Raw genomic sequence first — 10519 nt, forward strand, 5'->3', positions numbered from 1 at the left:
CGTTATACTGATGTTACATTGACGTTACACTGACGTTATACTGACGTTACATTGACGTTACACTGACGTTACACTGAAGTTACACTGATGTTACACTGACGTTACACTGAAGTTACACTGATGTTACACTGACGTTATACTGATGTTACATTGACGTTACACTGACGTTATACTGACGTTACATTGACGTTACACTGACGTTATACTGACGTTACACTGACGTTACATTGACGTTACACTGACGTTACACTGACGTTACATTGACGTTACACTGACGTTACATTGACGTTACACTGACGTTACATTGACGTTACATTGACGTTACACTGACGTTACATTGACGTTACACTGACGTTACACTGACGTTATACTGACGTTACATTGACGTTACATTGACGTTATACTGACGTTACATTGACGTTTCATTGATGTTATACTGACGTTACATTGACGTTACACTGACGTTACACTGACGTTACATTGACGTTACACTGACGTTATACTGACGTTACATTGACGTTTCATTGACGTTACACTGACGTTATACTGACGTTACATTGACGTTACACTGACGTTACACTGACGTTACACTGACGTTATACTGACGTTACATTGACGTTACATTGACGTTATACTGACGTTATACTGACGTTATACTGACGTTATACTGACGTTACATTGACGTTTCATTGACGTTATACTGACGTTACACTGACGTTACACTGACGTTACACTGACGTTATACTGACGTTACATTGACGTTACACTGACGTTACACTGACGTTACATTGACGTTACACTGACGTTACACTGACGTTACACTGACGTTATACTGACGTTACATTGACGTTACATTGACGTTATACTGACGTTACACTGACGTTATACTGACGTTACATTGACGTTACATTGACGTTATACTGACGTTATACTGACGTTACACTGACGTTACACTGACGTTATACTGACGTTACATTGACGTTACATTGACGTTATACTGACGTTATACTGACGTTACATTGACGTTACATTGACGTTATACTGACGTTATACTGACGTTACACTGACGTTACACTGACGTTATACTGACGTTACATTGACGTTTCATTGACGTTATACTGACGTTACATTGACGTTACACTGACGTTACACTGACGTTACATTGACGTTATACTGATGTTATACTGACGTTACATTGACGTTTCATTGACGTTACACTGACGTTATACTGACGTTACATTGACGTTACATTGACGTTACACTGACGTTACACTGACGTTATACTGACGTTTCATTGACGTTACACTGACGTTATACTGACGTTACATTGACGTTACATTGACGTTACACTGACGTTACATTGACGTTACACTGACGTTATACTGACGTTACATTGACATTACACTGACGTTATACTGACGTTACACTGACGTTATACTGACGTTACATTGACATTACACTGACGTTACACTGACGTTATACTGACGTTACATTGACGTTACATTGACGTTATACTGACGTTATACTGACGTTACATTGACGTTTCATTGACGTTATACTGACGTTAAATTGATGTTTCTCTGACGTTACACTGACAAACACACTGACGGCAACGCAGCACAGTTAAATAGACATAACGATTAATACATAGGGAACAGGTGGGTAGAGAAGGGGTGGAGTAAACAAAGACGGGGCAGACACGTGACATAAACAGATGCACATGGCCAAAAGTCCTGATAGTAAACACCCCCCCCCCCCAAAAAAAACCCCATAGGCGCGGCTCCTGAAGTGCCAAACCCGTCTTAATGACAATCCCGACAAGGTCCAGGAGGGGGGAGCGCGGCACACGGTGAGGCAGGTGGGGGGAGCGCGGCACACGGTGAGGCAGGTGGGGGGAGCAAGGCACACGGTGAGGCAGGTGGGGGGAGCAAGGCACACGGCGGCGCAGCCAGAGAGGGCCGAGCGATGTCCACAGCCGAGCTGAAGGTCCACATCCTCCCCCACACCCTCCCCACACAATCTACCCCACCTGCTTCTATAACAACCTACCCCACACTCTCATCCAAGAACTTTGAGATAGAAATTGCATGTAGAGATTGCAAGTATTGCAAATATATTAAATATAAAATATATTAAATATAAAAAATATATTGCAAAGATTGCAAGATATAAAAAGTGAGAGACAGACAGACATAAAATATCCATGTGGTTGGGTCTGTGTGTTTATTTTCACATTATGGCCAACTACATAGCTGAAGGAAACGCACACACACACACACACACACACACACACACACTGGTACTTTCCCTCTAAGAGTCATTCCCATAGAAATAGATTTTTTTTTCAGAAAGAGCAAAAAGTCTCAAGGGATTTCACTCTGTGGGTGTGTGTTTGTGTGTGTGTGTGTTTGTGTGTGTGTGTGTGTGTGTGTGTGTGTGTGTGTGTGTGTGTGTTACATGCAGAAAAAAAATGTCTACTTCTACAAGCTCATCCAACCATTCTCACTGTTTCCCACAGGTGTTCATTTTAACGCTTTAGGCTCAGACACACTTTCCCTATTTAAATGTAGATTAAAGACATATCTCTTTAGTTAATCTCCCATAATATTGTGCTCTAGTACATCAAATCACATGCACATTATCATCTAGTGCTCGCTAATATTATGAACAGCATCTAGGCTAATTCGTCTCCACTGCTTCTCTTTTTCTACCGACCCTGCAGCATCCAGATATTGTACCAGCTACAGTTGTGTTCCATGTCTTTTAGGGATGGTAGGTGAGGACCCAAATGCAAGACACAGATTAGATTTCAAATTAAAAGTGTTTAATATGAACTGGCTTAAACAGGGGAGGCACAGTTCAGTAAAAAAAAACGACAGTCCAAAATCCACAACAATGACAATGGAGCAATGCAGAGCAGACAGTAACCAGAGTCAGAAACAGTCCAATAATACTTCCTGGTAACATAAAATGGCTGGCGCCCATGAAGTGAGCATCACAACATGGGGAAAGCACTGACAGTGTCATGAAGATTTTGTACCTTCACTGAGATGAGACCAACCCTGTGAGGATCCTGAGGCATCTAGAGATGAACCAGATCCAGTTGGACTCTGCTTCATGAAGTATTCAGACATTCTAAGAGGAGATGCCAACTCCATGTTGTCTTTGAGATCAACAACCTCCTCATCAGTAAAACATTTGTCAGACTGTATATTTGCACACCTACAGTGTCATCCAAATGAGGATGAGGTCTCCTTTTAGGTCTGGTTTCTCTCCTGGTTTCTTCCTCTTCCATCTAATGGAGTTTTTCCTTGCCACAGACGTCTCAGTCTCCTCAGGCTTGCTCATTGGGGATAAATACACTCACTCACTCTCACTCATTTTCACTCATCTTCTACCGCTTATCCGAACTACCTCAGGTCACGGGGAGCCTGTGCCTATCTCAGGCGTCATCGGGCATCAAGGCAGGATACACCCTGAACGGAGAATCGAACCCCCACCCCTGGAGGTGTGAGGCAAACGTGCTAACCACTAAGCCACCGTGCCCCCTGGGATAAATACAAACATTGAATATAAGATTGTAGTATATTAATTGTCGCATAATATTACATTTCTTGTATTATGTTTCTTATGTTTCGCAAAGCTGCTTTGAGAAAATGTCCTTTGTAATTGAAATAAACTGAACCAGTACAGCTTTAATCCTCAATGATAAAACTGTATGTGTTTGGAGTTATAGTGTACATGTATTGCAGTGTCGTCATCTGGAGACACCTGATGCATCTGAGTGGGAGATAAAATGACATTTGAAACTGACATGTCGTAGTCTGTATGTATGTGACAAATAAAATCTGATTTGATTTAATTTGATTACTGATTGAGATAAAATCAGTAATTGTGCATAAAAAACAGAATACAACCCACATACAGGACAAAAAATGTAATCCTGGTACTGATGAACTATTATAATGAGAATAATTCTAGAATACTTTTTATATAGATACATATCATCTATATATAGTTTATATAGATCATAGAGAATGCACAGCCAGCACCTTTTTAACTGATAAATATTAGACCTCTTACATCTAATGCATTGTTAATGAAACTATTACTGATCAGGAGTTTAATGTACTGTGTTCAACACAAACATGGAATAGAGAGGAGGTGACAGTTATTTGTTATGATAATCTAGGTGTCAAAAAAAATGCCTAGACATAAATTCAAGACATTTGTAGTTCTTTAGATGAATTTTGTATACGTAGCCCCAAAAAAGAAGTCTAACAACTTCTCACTCATTATTATTTCCAGCCCCACAGGCCCATATTCTAAATTCCTTTTGTGGATTTCATCTCAAACCTAATTGTTTGATTTGGTTTTTAGAGACATTAATATTTTGTCAAAATAAGTCACAATATCCTCTGAGAAGAGCAGTTCTTCCCCTCACTGGATATTTACCTAAATCTTTTTAACTATCGGTTATCAAAACTCTGATTAATAAATTATTAAAAAACCTGATCTTGGCTCTATCAGCTGTCAAACTACAGGCCAATATCAAACCTCCCCTTTATCTCCAAGATCCTAGAAAAGGTCACACACAGCAGTAATGTTCAGACCTACATAGGTTTAACATTGATGAACTGTCTCAGTCAGGATTTAGGCCTCATCATAGCACAGAAACGGCGCTGGTTAAAGTGGTAAATGACCTGTTACTGGTCTCTGATCAGCGTTGTGTCTCTTTGCTGGTGTTACTAGATCTTAGTGCAGCTTTTGATCCCATTGACCATGTTATTTTACTTGATAGACTAGAACATGTTGTTGGTATTAAAGTGACAGCTCTCTCCTGGATCAGGTCTTATTTAACAGATCGTTATCAGTTTGTAGATCTAAATGGTGACCGCTCTAAACAAACTAAGGTAATGTTCGGGTTTCCGCAAGGTTCTGTTTTAGGCCCATTGCTTTTCTCCTTATATTTGCTACCCCTTTGTGAAATTATTAATAAACATGGTATTAGCTTCCACTGTTACACTGATGACACACAGCTATATGTTTCAGCTCAGTCAGGTGTGAGACAGCAGTTTAATAAGACTGAAGATTGTGTGAAGGACATCAGACAGTGGACACTTACTAACTTCCTCCTGTTAACTCTGACACACAGAAGTTCTTGTACCAGGACCACAGACAGGCAGAAGTAAGCTTTCTGATTACAGAGTAACACTGGATGGTCTTTCTATTACATCATGTAATAGATCATAATCATACATCATAATCAAAGACCTCGGTGTGATTATTGATACCAGTCTCTCATTTGAAGCTCACATAAATAATACCACAATGTTAGCCTTCTTTCACCTCAGAAATATTACTAAGATCAGAAATATGATGTCATTACATGATGCAGAAACACTAGTTCATGCATTTGTTACCTCTAGGTTGGATTATTGTAATGCTTTACTGTCTGGATGTTCCAGTAGGAGCATAAACAAGCTCCAGTTAGTCCAGAACACAGCAGCTAGAGTCCTAACTAGAACCAGAAGATATGAACACATCACCTCTATCTTATCCTCATTGTATTGGCTTCCAGTCAAGTTTCACATTGATTATAAAAAACTATTACTTACCTGTAAAACACTTGGTCTCACACCACCCTAACACCAAAACACTAATGGTCTCACACCACCCTAACCCTAACCCTGACCAAACTTTTTTATTTTATGATCCGTCACGTCTACATCATTCAAAAGGTGCAGGCTATTTGTTGCAGCAGAGATTTTCTTTCTTTCTTTTTTTTTTTTTTTTTTTACAAAGCCCTATGGTTATGGAACAGCCTTTCACAGGATGTCTGAGAACAGACAAGCTAAACTTCACTATGAGATGCCATAACTCTACTGTCTTTTACTGATGCCATAACTCTACTGTCTTTTACTGATGCCATAACTCTACTGTCTTTTAGCATTAGTATTTTTAGACCTTACTGAAGTTTCTTCCTCATATCATCTCAGTGAATTTCCTTTCATCATTGCCTGTAGTTTGTGCATTAAGGATCAATTAAAATTAAACTTTTATAATTATAATTCTTTAAAGCTGCTTTGTGACAGAGGACATTGTTGAAATTGCTAAACTTGAATTGGATATAATGTGACACATCAGGAACACAAAACTGATTTAAATGTCAGGTGTAGGTTAAATAAGCTCCGCCTCTTCAGTCCACACAGTGGGGATGTCAGTGTGTGACGCAGCACAGGGGTGTGTTGCAGTTTTTATTGATTTCACTTTGCATGAACTCCACAGCAGCAGCAAAAGCAGGAAGCCAGACTGTTTTTAAACTCGTCTCTGAGGGATGCTGAGGTCATTTCCTGCTTTCTCTATTTGTCTCTGCCTATATTTTAAACTTTGTGGACACTGAGGTTGTTCACTGGATTCCATACACTGTTTCTCTCTCTGTCCTCTCCTTATGTCTCGCTCACTCTTCTTGTCTTTCTCATTCTCTGGTTGTCTTTCTCCAGTGCAAGGATTGAATGTTTTAGAGAGTTGACCCCCCACCACACGCACACACACACACACACACACACACACACACACACACACACACACACACACAAATCATATCAGAGGAAACTCCCTCTTACTAAAACAATGAGACTGGAATTCTGTGTGTGTGTGTGTGTGTGTGTGTGTGTGTGTGTGTGTGTGTGTGTGTGTGTCTGCCAAATGTTTCAACACACAGTTTAGTGTGTTTTCAGTGAGAAAATGAAACTCCACTGCACCCCCTGCTGTACAGACTGATGTAAATGTTAGAAACGGTTCCACATTAAAAGTGCAAGTTTTTGTAATATGAATAATGAAATAATAATAGATTGGATCAGACCTGATTTATTCCCTTCATCACATAAGATACACATAAAATGACAAGACAAAATCTTACCTGTGAGTCTGATGAAAGACCTACAGCAACATTAACATTAGCTACAGGAACATCAGACATGGACTTATGTGACAACAATCTCTCATAGCCTTCACATGTCTGAGCAATGGCAGGGCTCTCAAATATTAACGTGACAGTCCCTCATGTGAGTCTTTTGTCACGCTCCCGCCACACATTGTATTTGTCACGCAGAAAAACTGAATATTTATCATATATTTAATAAGCCACAGGGGGGCACGGTGGCTTAGTGGTTAGCACGTTTGCCTCACACCTCCAGGGTTGGTGGTTCAATTCCCGCCTCCGCCTTGTGTGTGTGGAGTTTGCATGTTCTCCCCGTGCCACGGGGGTTTCCTCCGGGTACTCCGGTTTCCTCCCCCGGTCCAAAGACATGCATGGTAGGTTGATTGGCATCTCTGGAAAATTGTCCGTAGTGTGTGAGTGTGTGTGTGAATGAGAGTGTGTGTGTGCCCTGCGATGGGTTGGCACTCCATCCAGGGTGTATCCTGCCTTGATGCCCAATGACGCCTGAGATCACAGGCTCCCCGTGACCCGAGGTAGTTTGGATAAGCGGTAGAAGATGAGTGAGTGAATGAATAATAAGCTGCAGCACCCAAAACATATCAGTCCGCACCGCTGTCTCTATGGAACCGGGCAGGAACCAATTGCGTCTCCCCTGGAGCTCTTAGTCGAGCTTGACACTTATCAACCAATCAAAAACAGAGGCTACACAACAGCCAATCAGAAAACAGCACTATTGTATCTGGGTAAGATTTAACACAACAACCAATGAAAAAAAAGCAGATCCTGGAATTGTTCATCATCGTCCTCGTTCACCCACAGAGAAAAGCACTGGAGCTGCGAGCATCACTTTGAGCACAGAGTAAGTCATGATCTCCTGTTGTAATGTTACAACTAATTCACAACGTGTTTGACACAAACAATGACATTGTAACTGCTGTTAGAGACGTTTCCCAGATAATCAGCAGGAGTTTTTCATGAGTGTCTGTAACTTAGCCAACAGTTTTACAGCCTGTTCACTGACAACACCTGCTCAGAACAAGTAGTCTAGGGCCAGTGGTTCTCAAACTGGGGGCCCTGAGATGTCTCTCTTACCTGTCTTCAAATCTTGAGAGCCATGAATGGGGTGAAGATTTCACCTTCCAGCACAATGACAACCCTGTGCACAAATTCAGCCAACAAAGGAACAGCTACAGAAGAACAGGAAGAAGATTTAATTTTGGAATGGACCAATCAGAGACTTGATATAAATTCACTTTTTAAAAAAAAATTAAATAATAAATTCAGCACTTTTAAAGATTTTCAGAAAGGAGGTTTAAAGTGATATAAAACTTAAAGAAATAAATGATAAGTTTTAAATTTATATGTATTTCTATATAGGAATGATACCAAAAAGTGAGTTAAACTAAGTGGGAATATGAACCATGTTTATGTAGTTCCAGATTTGTCCTCTAGATGGAGTAACAGACAAGTAATTTTTTTTCTCGTTGAAGGTAATATATTTCAACCTGTAAATCAGTCATGTGACTTCTGATGTTAGAAGGTTCAGGTCAAATGTCAGGGTCAGTTCTGATAAAGCACCACTTAATAGTTAACACTTAACACTGTAACACAACACAATGTGTAAAATTTCAATGGGGCTAATATTTATAGTGTGTTTTTGGTTCTTTGTAAGTGGTTATATGCATGTTGTGAATGTTTCCCACTACTGTATGGTCAGCATGTGAAAAAACTCTGTATGAACATATGTAAGAGCATAAAGCTCATTAAAGCCTCTTTAAGTGCACTTTCACAGCCAGTAGTGAGCATTCAGCACATTCAGTAGTGAGCATCTTTAGCAACATGCTAACCAGCTTAAGTGAGTGATAAGTCTAATGTTTATGACAAAACAATGAGACATCTTATAAATGAATAAATGTGTGCAGTTTGTTGTATATGTTCTTTGATTGAAAACCCTGAACACAACCACAGGTTCAGTTCAGTCTAACATCGGCTCCATCACTCCATCACAGCTCTGCCACTGCATTTAGCAGAAAAAGATTAGCAGAACATGTGGGAAAAGTGTCATTTAAAGAGTTTTGTGTGATTGGTGTGAGTCAGATGCTCAGAAAAACTCGCTCGCTTGGGAACAACAACAATAAAGTGCCTTTGTGTTCGCAATGACATCATCTAGTGTTCTACAGGACCAGCCTGGAGTTGTTAATTCATCAGAGCTGAATGGAGAATAAATCATAAAAAGGAATTGATGCTCTTCAGATTAAACTTCTGTAATAAATTTATATTATCAGTTTACTCTGAATGATTAGATAAGGTTTAGTGATCAAGCTGAAAGATGCGATGTTTCCAGATGAGAACTTTGACTAAACTAAGTAAGTTCTAACTGATCATTCTTTAGGTTTATAACATGATAAAGTTTCAGGCTACATTTAATTTTTACCCTGATGATGAAACACAAGAGCCTGAGGAACAGCAGGTGTAAATTCGGTCTTCTCTCCTCGCAGGTTAAAGCTCTGATCACAGACCAGGAGTATGAGAGAGATCTAAAGAGGAACCAGACACCACACAGAACCTCATATCCACATCATGAACACAGATTCATAACAGATTTTTATCCTCTTCCTTATTGTTTCCTTCTACTTTCTCCTCTTCATGTTGTCCTTTTTAGCCTTTTTTACCCTCCTCATCTTTCTCCGTCTGCTGTCTTTGAGGTTCAGACCTCACTGAGGAGGAACTGAAGTTAAGAGCTTTCAGGTCAGCAGAGTAATGGAGAACAAAGCAGATCAGTACACGCGAGTCTCTTACAGACATTTACTGATGGTTTTGGTTCATTGGTGAATCATCTACACAGAATAATAAATGGCCATTTAATACCTAAGAGACAATTGTAAATGGCAAAGGAGTATCTGTACTTAACATGCAAATATTTCTGAATATTCATGAATATCAAATTAGAAACACTCCTATGTCCTTTTTCCATCACTCACATCTTACTGTAATGTTCTCCAGTCTGGAGTTCTATCCTGATTTTCTCACTGATTTATTTAACAGCAGTACAAACCTGGTGAAAAAGATTTTATCATTACCACGACAACCATTAATTATTCACTATTAACTAGAGAGCAGAAGAGAGCTTGGATTCCGTAGCTAAAAGTGTCCCTTTTTGTTGTGAACCTGAGTGTTATGAGAGTGGACCGTACATTATGGCTCCACAACGTCTGAAGATCAGTGCTGCAGAATACTGAAGAACATTCTGTGTTTTTACTCCAGAAGAACATTCAGTGACCTCATTATTTTATTTCTGTACTGTACTGTACAATAACAGCAACACCATGATTTATATAGAATACAGTAACCACACACACACACACTCACACACACACACACACACACACACACACACATACACACTCACACACACACACACACACACACACTCACACACACATACACACTCACACACACACACACATACACACTCTCACACACACACACACACACACTCACACACACACACTCACACACACACACACACACACACACTCACACACACACACACACATACACACACACTCACACACA

This window comes from Tachysurus vachellii, chromosome 19 (genome assembly GCF_030014155.1).
Source record: "Tachysurus vachellii isolate PV-2020 chromosome 19, HZAU_Pvac_v1, whole genome shotgun sequence".
Taxonomy (NCBI): Eukaryota; Metazoa; Chordata; class Actinopteri; order Siluriformes; family Bagridae; genus Tachysurus; species Tachysurus vachellii.